Genomic DNA, 10,147 nt, shown 5'->3' with positions numbered 1-10,147 from the left:
TTCAATTAATATATATGACTAATTCTGTCGCAGTTTATCCGGCACATACAATTTTAAGATTCAATTAAATTTTTAATTTTTGTAAGAAAAAAAACAAAAATGAATTGTTAACTATGTAATTTATTAATTTAAATGTAATTGTCAAATAATATTGTTATTCTTTTTGTCTCAATTTATGTAGCACGTGTAAACTTTGAAATTCAATCAAGTTCTAATATATTTTTTCAATATAGTATATTGTTAATTATTGTGACTTATAATATATATTATAACATTATTTTCACTCTTCCTATTAATGTGACAAATAAAATTTTAAAGTTAGTTTTTGTTTTGTATTAAACATCATATGGAGAGAGTAGCATAAAACAATATAGAATAAAAACGCACGTATAAGGCACTACATACACGCGTAGTTTAATGAAGACACCCATCAAATTAGGAACAAGTTCCACTATTTGTAATTAAGCATGTTTTTGTCTATAATTTTGAAATCCTCTATTTATAATTTTGGAACTTGACCCCAAGCTGCTGATATTCCCTTTGATATTATCGAGTAATTTAAATATGAAAATAAATGTTGATTGACAAAAATAACATTTAAATATTAAATGCTTTTTATACCCTTAAGAGTCATTGGTGTGAGGTATGAGATATAATAATCATAAGATATTATATTGTGTTTGATTAGAAGTATTAAATAGATGTGGATCACTAGGTGTGAGGCCCTCCTTTTTTTTCTTGCATAATATACATAATGTGGCATAACATGGTTATATGAGGTTTTATATGACTTTGTATATTATATCGGAAGAATAAGACAACTAATGGGTGGTATATCAAGAAACTAAGAGTAAATACATAAAATCCCTCTAAACTTTTCCACGAAACTTACGTTAGCACGACAACTTTACGGGTAATTATTCCCTCTCTATTGTTGTTCAAAGTGAATTATTATTAATTTAATGACCCTCCATGTCAGTAAAATTATTTTTGACTTAATAACCATTCATGTCATTTCCTCTTTAGTGCATTCCTTTCCGCATTTACACTGTTCTTATTATAATTCCAAGTCATTTACCTGGTCGTTCTTTTAGTTTTTGTGCAAGTTTTCACATTTTTGAGTTTTTGAATCTTGAACGGTTGACTTCAGTATAAACTTTAGGTAAACTACCTCAAAATATAATTTTAATGGTTTTGTTAACTCAAAATGTCAACTTTGGTATGGAAGGACCTTTGGTGTGAATCCCAAGTTTGGCAGCTCACTGCCTCAAGTTCATGGACCACTTCACGGCCAGTGGAATTGACCACGGTCCGTGAAGGAAGTCGTGGACCTTCTTTAGCCTCTTGGAGGATTCGCAAGGCAATTTGTCCATTGCCTCAAGGACCACAACCCATCAACATGGGTGTGAACCACCTTCACGGTCCGTGAAGGTGGGCTTGGTCCCTAGACGGGCTGCCTAAAAATGGGGCATTTGAGTAATTTTATTTTAATTGTTTATTAATTGGGGTCGATTTTAATAGGTTCATATCATTAGTATATATAGTTTTAAGTCCTAAAACTAGTCTTCAACTCATTATTTCTAAAGACCCAAGTCAAAAATCCTTTCTCCCAAAACCCTCTAAAAGACACAAGGAAGAAGATGAAGATGGAGATGGGAGCTCGACTCATGGAACATTCTTCTTAAATTCTCATGGTCTTTCTTCTCATAAGGTATGGGAGTTCTTTATTAAATGCTTGTTATCACTTTAGATCCAATTGCAAAGTGGTTTCAAAGATCTTCAAGTATATGAAAAAATTCAATTTCTACTCTAAGTCATGGGTTGCATGAAACATTTTCAAATGTTAAGATATGATGTTATTGATGTATAATTGATGTTTTACAATGAAATTCTCCATGAACTTTTGACCTTCTAAAATCTCTGAATTTGACTATAATGTGGGTGAACTGATTATGACTTGATAGTAGTGAATTCATGTTTAGATTGCTTTGGGCTATTGATTTATGTAAAGATCATGATTGTATTGTTTATAGGATGCCTTAGTTTGATTATGTTCATATTGTATATTGTTGGATTGTTCGTTTGGAATTGTGTTGATGGCTATTGGTAAGAGCCTTTGTGAATGGAATTGATTGAAATGGCTAAGGATTGTTGATGGTGATGATGGAAAGGTGGCCAGTTGACTTTATCTCTCTATATTGTGTAGAATTGTTATTAAATTGTATTGATTTGTATGATTCACTTATACTGGAGGTGTTTATGTGTTGATTATTGATGAACATTGCCTTGTCGGCATTATTATTTTGTACATTGTAGTAGTATCATGCTAGCTTATACGAAGATATTATGTGAAGACATAAAATGTGGTACTCTTGTGATTCTTATGTTGTCTTGTATGAGTGATGATGTTATTATCCTTCTTAAGTGATGATATATGATGATGTTGTATATGTATGTGTGATGTTTAAGCATGTTGTCCTTTAAATGACTATATGTGGCTGTGGTAGTATATGATGAGCCTCTATATGTGTTAATGTATCTTGTATGGTAGATATACTTTCCCTACTTGGTACTTGGATGATAATGAACATTTGATATAATGATTGTTGTGTCTTGATTTTGTAGAACTAAGTCCTTCTTCTTGATGCATGAAACTTATGTGAATATGTGATCCCTTAACTTGGTAGGCTAAATCACCCTTGTCTTGTATGCATGACCTTGAAATACATAAAGAATGTTATGATATCCTTGGAGTTGAAAAACGTATGTCACCACCCACACATATACCTAGAAGTTAGGGCATTCTTAGGTCGCAACTGGCGTACTGGACCTCTTGGAGGTCTTGTATAAGCACTTTCGCATTATTCATTGCATATACACATATGAAAAATACTGCAGAATTAAAACTTTTCACAACAATCGAATAGTCTTTCAAAAACTCTTCAATTTAAAAATTATAGGAAATACTAAGTCTCATGTCATCAAATATTAGTCTCTAAATATAATAGGGACACGGCCCATACAATCGAAATACAATACTACTAAGTCTATTAAAATACTTCAATAAAGAAACTCTAAGATAATGATGCACTCGAGTCAAATAAGGACATACTTCAAACTTGCTTGAAAGATCCTATAATTCAAGCTTCGCTCCCAATAAGCACTTTCACCTATGGATCACTTTAGAGATAGAAAATATATGGAATTAGTACAAACACATGTATTAAGTATGACTTAATGCATAAAAATCATGACGACGGACATTTAATGGAAATATGCTCTTTTTTATTAAAACATCATTGTATAAGCATAAGAACAACATTTAACACCATAGAAACACATAAGACATCGCATATGCATTTTATCATATTTAAAGGAACATTACAGTGAACTAAGACAATGTTACAGTGAACTACTTTAACATTAGGGTGAACCCTTTCATCATGCACCGATCTCACTTAAAGCTATCCTAAGACCCACTTAAGTAAGACAAAGAGAAACTTCCCATACACTCTCTCAAAGCACACCTAAATGATCTTCAAGACTACTCATAATGATATGCATACACTTACAATACCCAAAACACATAACATATATAATATTACATTCTCCTTACCAAGGTTATCAAAAGTCTTACTTCAGTAATTCTAGAAGAGAACGCCCATACAGCCTCTTCAAGGTTACCTAAATATTCCTTAAGACTTTGTAAGTTTAAATCATTCCGAAGGTATCAACCAATTTCCCTACCTAGAGTCATTCTTAAGACTTCCTTAGATAAGACATGAAGAGATCATCCTTTATGCCCCCTTCACACTTTAACTAGGAAATCCTTAAAGTTACTCTAGACTAGGCAATCATTTATTTACATGCTTTCTAATCTTAAATCATCACTTCATTAGTTCATTAAGAGATATTCATCACATAAGGACATTCAAGTAATGGGTCTTGGAGAAGACCTAGGGACTCATAACTAATATCTTCAAAGCTTATTGTGCAATGTCTAATTAGCGTCCTATAACACCACCTAAACTTCATAGGCTTTCTCAAATACTAGTAGGTATCCCATATGATGAGAATAGTCAATGACCGACAATATAAAATGGTAGCAAAGCATGGAATCCGGAGATGTAACCTACTTCGATAGAGGGTGTTCTACTTGCCAATGATAGAACTTGGACATGTCCCATGTACGCATATGGTTAAGGAATAGGGTGAGTTTCTTTGTCCTCTATTCTCATAATACAAATAGAGCTACTTCTCATACCATACTCACACGGTTCTAGCCTTTGTTCTCATAGAGTAATTCACATAGAGGATCACATGAATGTGTCACATCCATGGAACACCCCCTAGAAGTAACATGGCGTACTTGACCTCTCGGAGGTCTTATACAAGCCCATAGTTATCATTCATCGCATCGACATAATAAATTTAATGAAATATTTAAAAAAATTTATAGCACCTCATATGCTAGAAACTTTACTTCCATAAGTCGTAATACATTGTTAGACCCTAAGACTCTTTTCCATCTTAGACTCAACAGCTTTGGAGTACATTAAGGACACGACCCTTAAGAAATAAACGTAAGTATAATATTTAAGACTTTACTATAAACCATAACATAGGAAATCCTTATACTTAAGGATTCCTTTTCTTGAGCTTGGGAATCACATCTCAAGCTCCTCAATCATAGACACCCTTTAAGCATCCATAACCTACATTTTATGTAAGAATTAGAGAAGAATGAGATTAGTACAAGAATGCACTAAGTATGACAACCATGCAAAAACATGCATTTAAAAGGGACATTTTCTTGAAATCATACTTCATTCCCTTTTGAGTAAATCTTTATAAAACCTTGAAACAATAACATTTATATCATTCATACAATTCATATAAACATATTCAAAGGACAAACATTTCATAGGTTCACATATAGGGTTTATTACATTTTTGAGTCACATTATAGTAAGCTCTTGTTCCCTTAACGGTGAGCTAATTTCCTTTTTATTCATTAACTTCCCCAGTAACCCTTTAGTGATACTTGGTGCAATGCATCACCTTAAGGACACAAGAAACATACATAAAATCTATACAAGACAACACATACCATCATAGAAGTATAGTACAACATAGACATAGTTAAGTCATCATATAGTCAACAAGATCAACATCATGCATAAAGACTCATATGATGCACATCTTCATAAAAAGTAGACAAATACTACAATGTCATACAAAAAGAACACATACATAGTGATATGCATTGGAACACCTTCCTAAGGAGAACTTCCTAAGGAGCTACTTGTGCAATGTCTAGATGGGTTCATTACTTCCACCTATCCTAAGTAACCTCCCTTAAATCCTTCTAGTTAGGGTCCTAGTAATTTACTTCGATTGTCCATTTTACTTTAGGGAAACTATAGCCTTAACTGACATAGACCATGTGATGCTAAACATGGAATTCGGTTTCATAAAACCCCACACCAAAAAAGGGTGGTCTACCGGCCAAAGTAGAACCAGGCATAACATAGATTTCTAGGTGGATCCACTAGCTAGTATCCTATGGTGGCAACATAGTTATGGAACGTGGAGGTATATGTGAAAACCCTCTTTATGCCAAGATTAGGCATTGTAGATATTCACTTAGTGAAACCCTATTTATGCCTATTGAGGAATTGTAGTTATCCGCCTCATGAGATTTATAGTGACCTACCTTCCTACTATTGGAAGGGACACCTACTCATATTCAAGTTCACTCGGTGCTAAGCTAAGTTCCCTTCATTTAAAACCTTTATTATATTTTTACTTTATAAAACATAGGTTTAGGAGAGTCATCCCCTTATATGCTTAACTCATAGGTCATAGATGAAAGTTCATCAACCTAAATCATGTAAATAATCCCTTCACATGAACATAACATATGTAAAGCATCATCTAGTTTAGGGTACACATGAACACACCATTCAAGACCCCTCTCTTGACTAGGTCTTTATATATGTATGTATGTATACATATATGTGAGCAAACCTTTCACATAACACATTAAGACACACATGTTCTACATTCATATTCATACATATAGAAACCAAAACTAGAACTATCCTATCAAGGTACACATGTGCAATGCATAGGCAAAGTCCCATACCCTTGCCCATACTAGTAAACCCATCAAGTCATCCTATCTAAGGAAACACATATCATGCTTTCATAAACATCATCTTATCATGCATAGTAGTAGACACTAGTGAATATGAGAACTACCTTTCATTTAGACACCCTGACCTATACGTCTTGTAACATGCATGTAAAGTGAGTGTGTGTGTACATTGGTCAACATGGTCACATAATGGATATCAAAAATATATTGAGGAAGCCACCCTGTTAATCCATAATACTCTATCAAGCATAACCACACAACACAGAATAGCATAGGAGACAAGTCAACTTCATATTACACTTAAGACTCCTAACTTGTGCTATTCATGAATTCACATAGGGGTACATAGGTAAGGGATTATTAACCATTCTTATCTTATTAATGTAAGAAACTACACTTTACCCTAACATGGATATACACATGCTCATACAATATCCATACAACCTAGATCACAACTAGAATAGGAAAGTAGGCATAATCTTCTCATAGTATCATCATAAGTAGATGTCCATATATTCATCAATTTGCCTTCAAGGCCATTCTCAACACATATATAATCAAAATAAAGTAAATACCGCCACCATAAGGGGAAGATACCACACAATGCCATACAAGGCTTCCTCAACATCACTATAAAGAAATATAGAATTAGAAGAGTAGAGGAGATAAGCATTCTTACCAATTTCTCATCCTTTGATCATCATTGTTAAATACACCTTATTTATCACCAATTAATAAATAAGGCATTAGCTATATATACTTTAGTTATTAAATAAACCATGTACAAGTTGCTACAAGATCACACTATAACATAATACAAGACATCTCACATGTACTTGGAAGTAGAGAGTCCTAGGTCATCAACTAACCTCCCTAGTTTAGTTCATCATTCATCATGTACCAATAATATACATTTAGGGCACCATCCAAATAGATATAAATCAAATCTAAATCATGCTTCATCTACCCTAGAATTAAGATCACATAATGTTCATTACAACATTCAAATTGTAGGTTAGAAGAACCTAAATCAATTCATGCCAAGATTCCTTTTATTTGATCATCAAGAATTCATACCCACAATCCATTAATCATCAATATAAGGCAGTAGATAATTACTGTATAATCTACACAAAATCCTACTATCATTGCTATAACCTTTAGATTACAGTGAACATGTTATTTAAGACATTCATGGAGAGTAGAAGAATCATAGGTTAAACAACCTTGATCAATCATGAAATCACTTATTTAAAATTCATATATAATATCCAATTAATACATTAGATACAATAATCTTTACCCAATCAAAATCTCCTGACAATCACCATGAATCCTAACTTACAGTGAACTAATAAAATATAGGCTAGTTTTGTTCAAATCTTCATACATGGATCATTCATCAATGATTCACCATCAACATACATACTAGACAGTAGACATAATCATATTAACATAATAAAACCAGAAATCAACATGCATAGGATCAAGATCATAAAGCCATAGATAGGCTAAAATTGAGTTTGTGAAAGATTCATGGGTTCATCATGTAATATGATTGAAAATAATGTACAACTCAGTGTATAATCATCAAAAAATTCATATTATGCTTTTAAAATCAATTTAAGAAAGAACCCATGGCTAGAATGAAGAAGAAGAACTTGATCATATATTTCTCTTTGAAAACTTTGAGATTAACTCTCTATATGGAAGGATAACTAGAGATGAAGGATCACCATACCTTTATCTACATTAAAATATCTAAGACTTGATGATTAATCCATGGAAATCAAAGCTCCAAGCTGTTCTTAAGCTTAACCAACAATGGAGGTTCTAGAGAGAATATTTTGGGAGGGAAAAGTCTAATTTGGTGAATTGTATTGGGAGTGGGGTTGATCACGTTTTTACTACCTTATATACACCTAAAAGTATCTAAATAAAAATATTATAATCAGTTTAGGACGTTGGGTGAATTTCCCATTCACCCCTTAATTAAAACAGACGCAGGCAACAATTGACAGACCACCATCGACGGAGCAATCGGCTGGCCGTAGGTCAGTCTACGGGTCATCATTTGTCTTTCGTCGACTTGTACTTAGCCAAATTTTGGGTTGATACCTGAAAAAGATAAGTAGCAATCAACTATAACTCACCAACGGGCCGTTGGTTGACCAACAGGCCGTCATTTGGTCCGTCGATTGACACTGCCAAGGCAGTGTCTCTACCAGCCTCTGGTCCTTCTTGTGAGGCCTTTTGTGGGGCCCTTTAGAAGTCGTAACCGGAAATTTACAACGTAAATACAAACCTTATAAAGTTTTAGACCTTCCACATAAGTTTCACCCAAATCGAAGACCTGCAACTCATCCAAACAGGCTAGGCCCCATCAAGGCACACATTGAGCGTCTTAAGGGCTATCTTTTGAACGCCTTGGACATTCTAGGTCGTTGACCTCCAAACTTATCAAAAATTTATATACCATATTTAAACATCATTATAACTCATTTTAAGACTTAATAAGATCATGAAACACAGTATATAAACACACATGGACACACGAGACACATATGCGACTAGTCATCGAACGTTTTGGTCGTCCCTTGACGTTCGACTTTCAAATCACTTCAAGCTTTACACACTGCCTCTAAACCATATTATAAGTCATTTTAGGACCTTAGAACCTTAAGATGAACATGTTAATTTCTAGACACCCTAACTCATTTTGGGGTCTTACATAAGGGGTTTCTGTCACGACCCGAAAGAACCCCCTAGAAGTTAGGAGGAACCCTCATTTTGTGACCGGGCGTACTTGAATTTTTGGGGTCTTGTGCAATACCTTTAACTATTGTTCATTACATAAGACATGAAATGTAGTGGGGAATTAAAACTCTTCACGAATTATTTAATATAAAAAGAAATCTTTTATAAATACTTAGAATCTCATTATCACAAGCCAAACTTAAAGACACGACATAATTAACTTAGGGACACGACCCTTTATATTGAAAGTAATACATAATAATTCTTTAACATAGAAATTAAGGAACGGACTATGCCCTCAAATATATGAGGACATACTTTGTCTTGAGAGGAACTTTCCCAAGCTTCACCTTCTAGACTTTAACTTTCAAAATGCTTCCAACCTATATTTATAGTATAGAAAAGTATGGGGTTAGTACAAATAATGTACTAAGTATGGCGTATATAAAAACATGCGAAAAGGGACATTTTAGTAAAATAACATTTCATGCCAAATTAGGTAAAATATTCATGAATTTATAAGCAAATCAACATGAGAACCATCATTTAACACTTAGAGAAGAACTCACATAATTTTAACCAAAAAGAGGCATTTATAGTAACATCAAAAAACTTACAGTCAATTAAAAATGCCATTACAGTGAACTATTATGAACCATCACAATGAATCATGTAAAGCATTTACAATGAATTCAACTTGAGCAATTACAATGAATTATCCTATTCTAAATGAGTGAACTTCCAAGGACAAGCGAAAGAGAAAGTGAACTCATTTTCTGTAAGAGTTTCCTTACCTCGGGATTATCCTAAGACTCAATAAGGTAGGACATGAAGGAAGTATGCATATGCCTCCTTTAATACACACGAAAGAAATCCTCAAGACTACCCCTTTCGACTTACTCAACTCGGGAGAAACAAGCCCCTCAATCAATGGCAAGACATTAGAATACACCCACAAACCACCAAAGTCTTCCATTTCAGAATGACTACTTAGTGCAATGAGTATATAGCGTCCCATACCACCACCTACCCTAAGTAATACATTCTTTTAGAAGGTTTGTCACCAATTCTTCCCTTTCGAAAGGTCCTACCTAGTGCAATGAGTAGATAGCGCCCCAAACCACAACCTACCCTGAGTAGTACGTTCTTTTAGAAGACTTAGTTCAATCAATTCTTTTTGTGGAGGGTTAGATTAACCGACAAAGACCATGAGAGCTAGACATGGAATCC

Source organism: Solanum lycopersicum, chromosome 4 (genome assembly GCF_036512215.1).
Source record: "Solanum lycopersicum chromosome 4, SLM_r2.1".
Classification (NCBI taxonomy): domain Eukaryota; kingdom Viridiplantae; phylum Streptophyta; class Magnoliopsida; order Solanales; family Solanaceae; genus Solanum; species Solanum lycopersicum.
Note: the sequence above shows the minus strand (reverse complement) of the source record.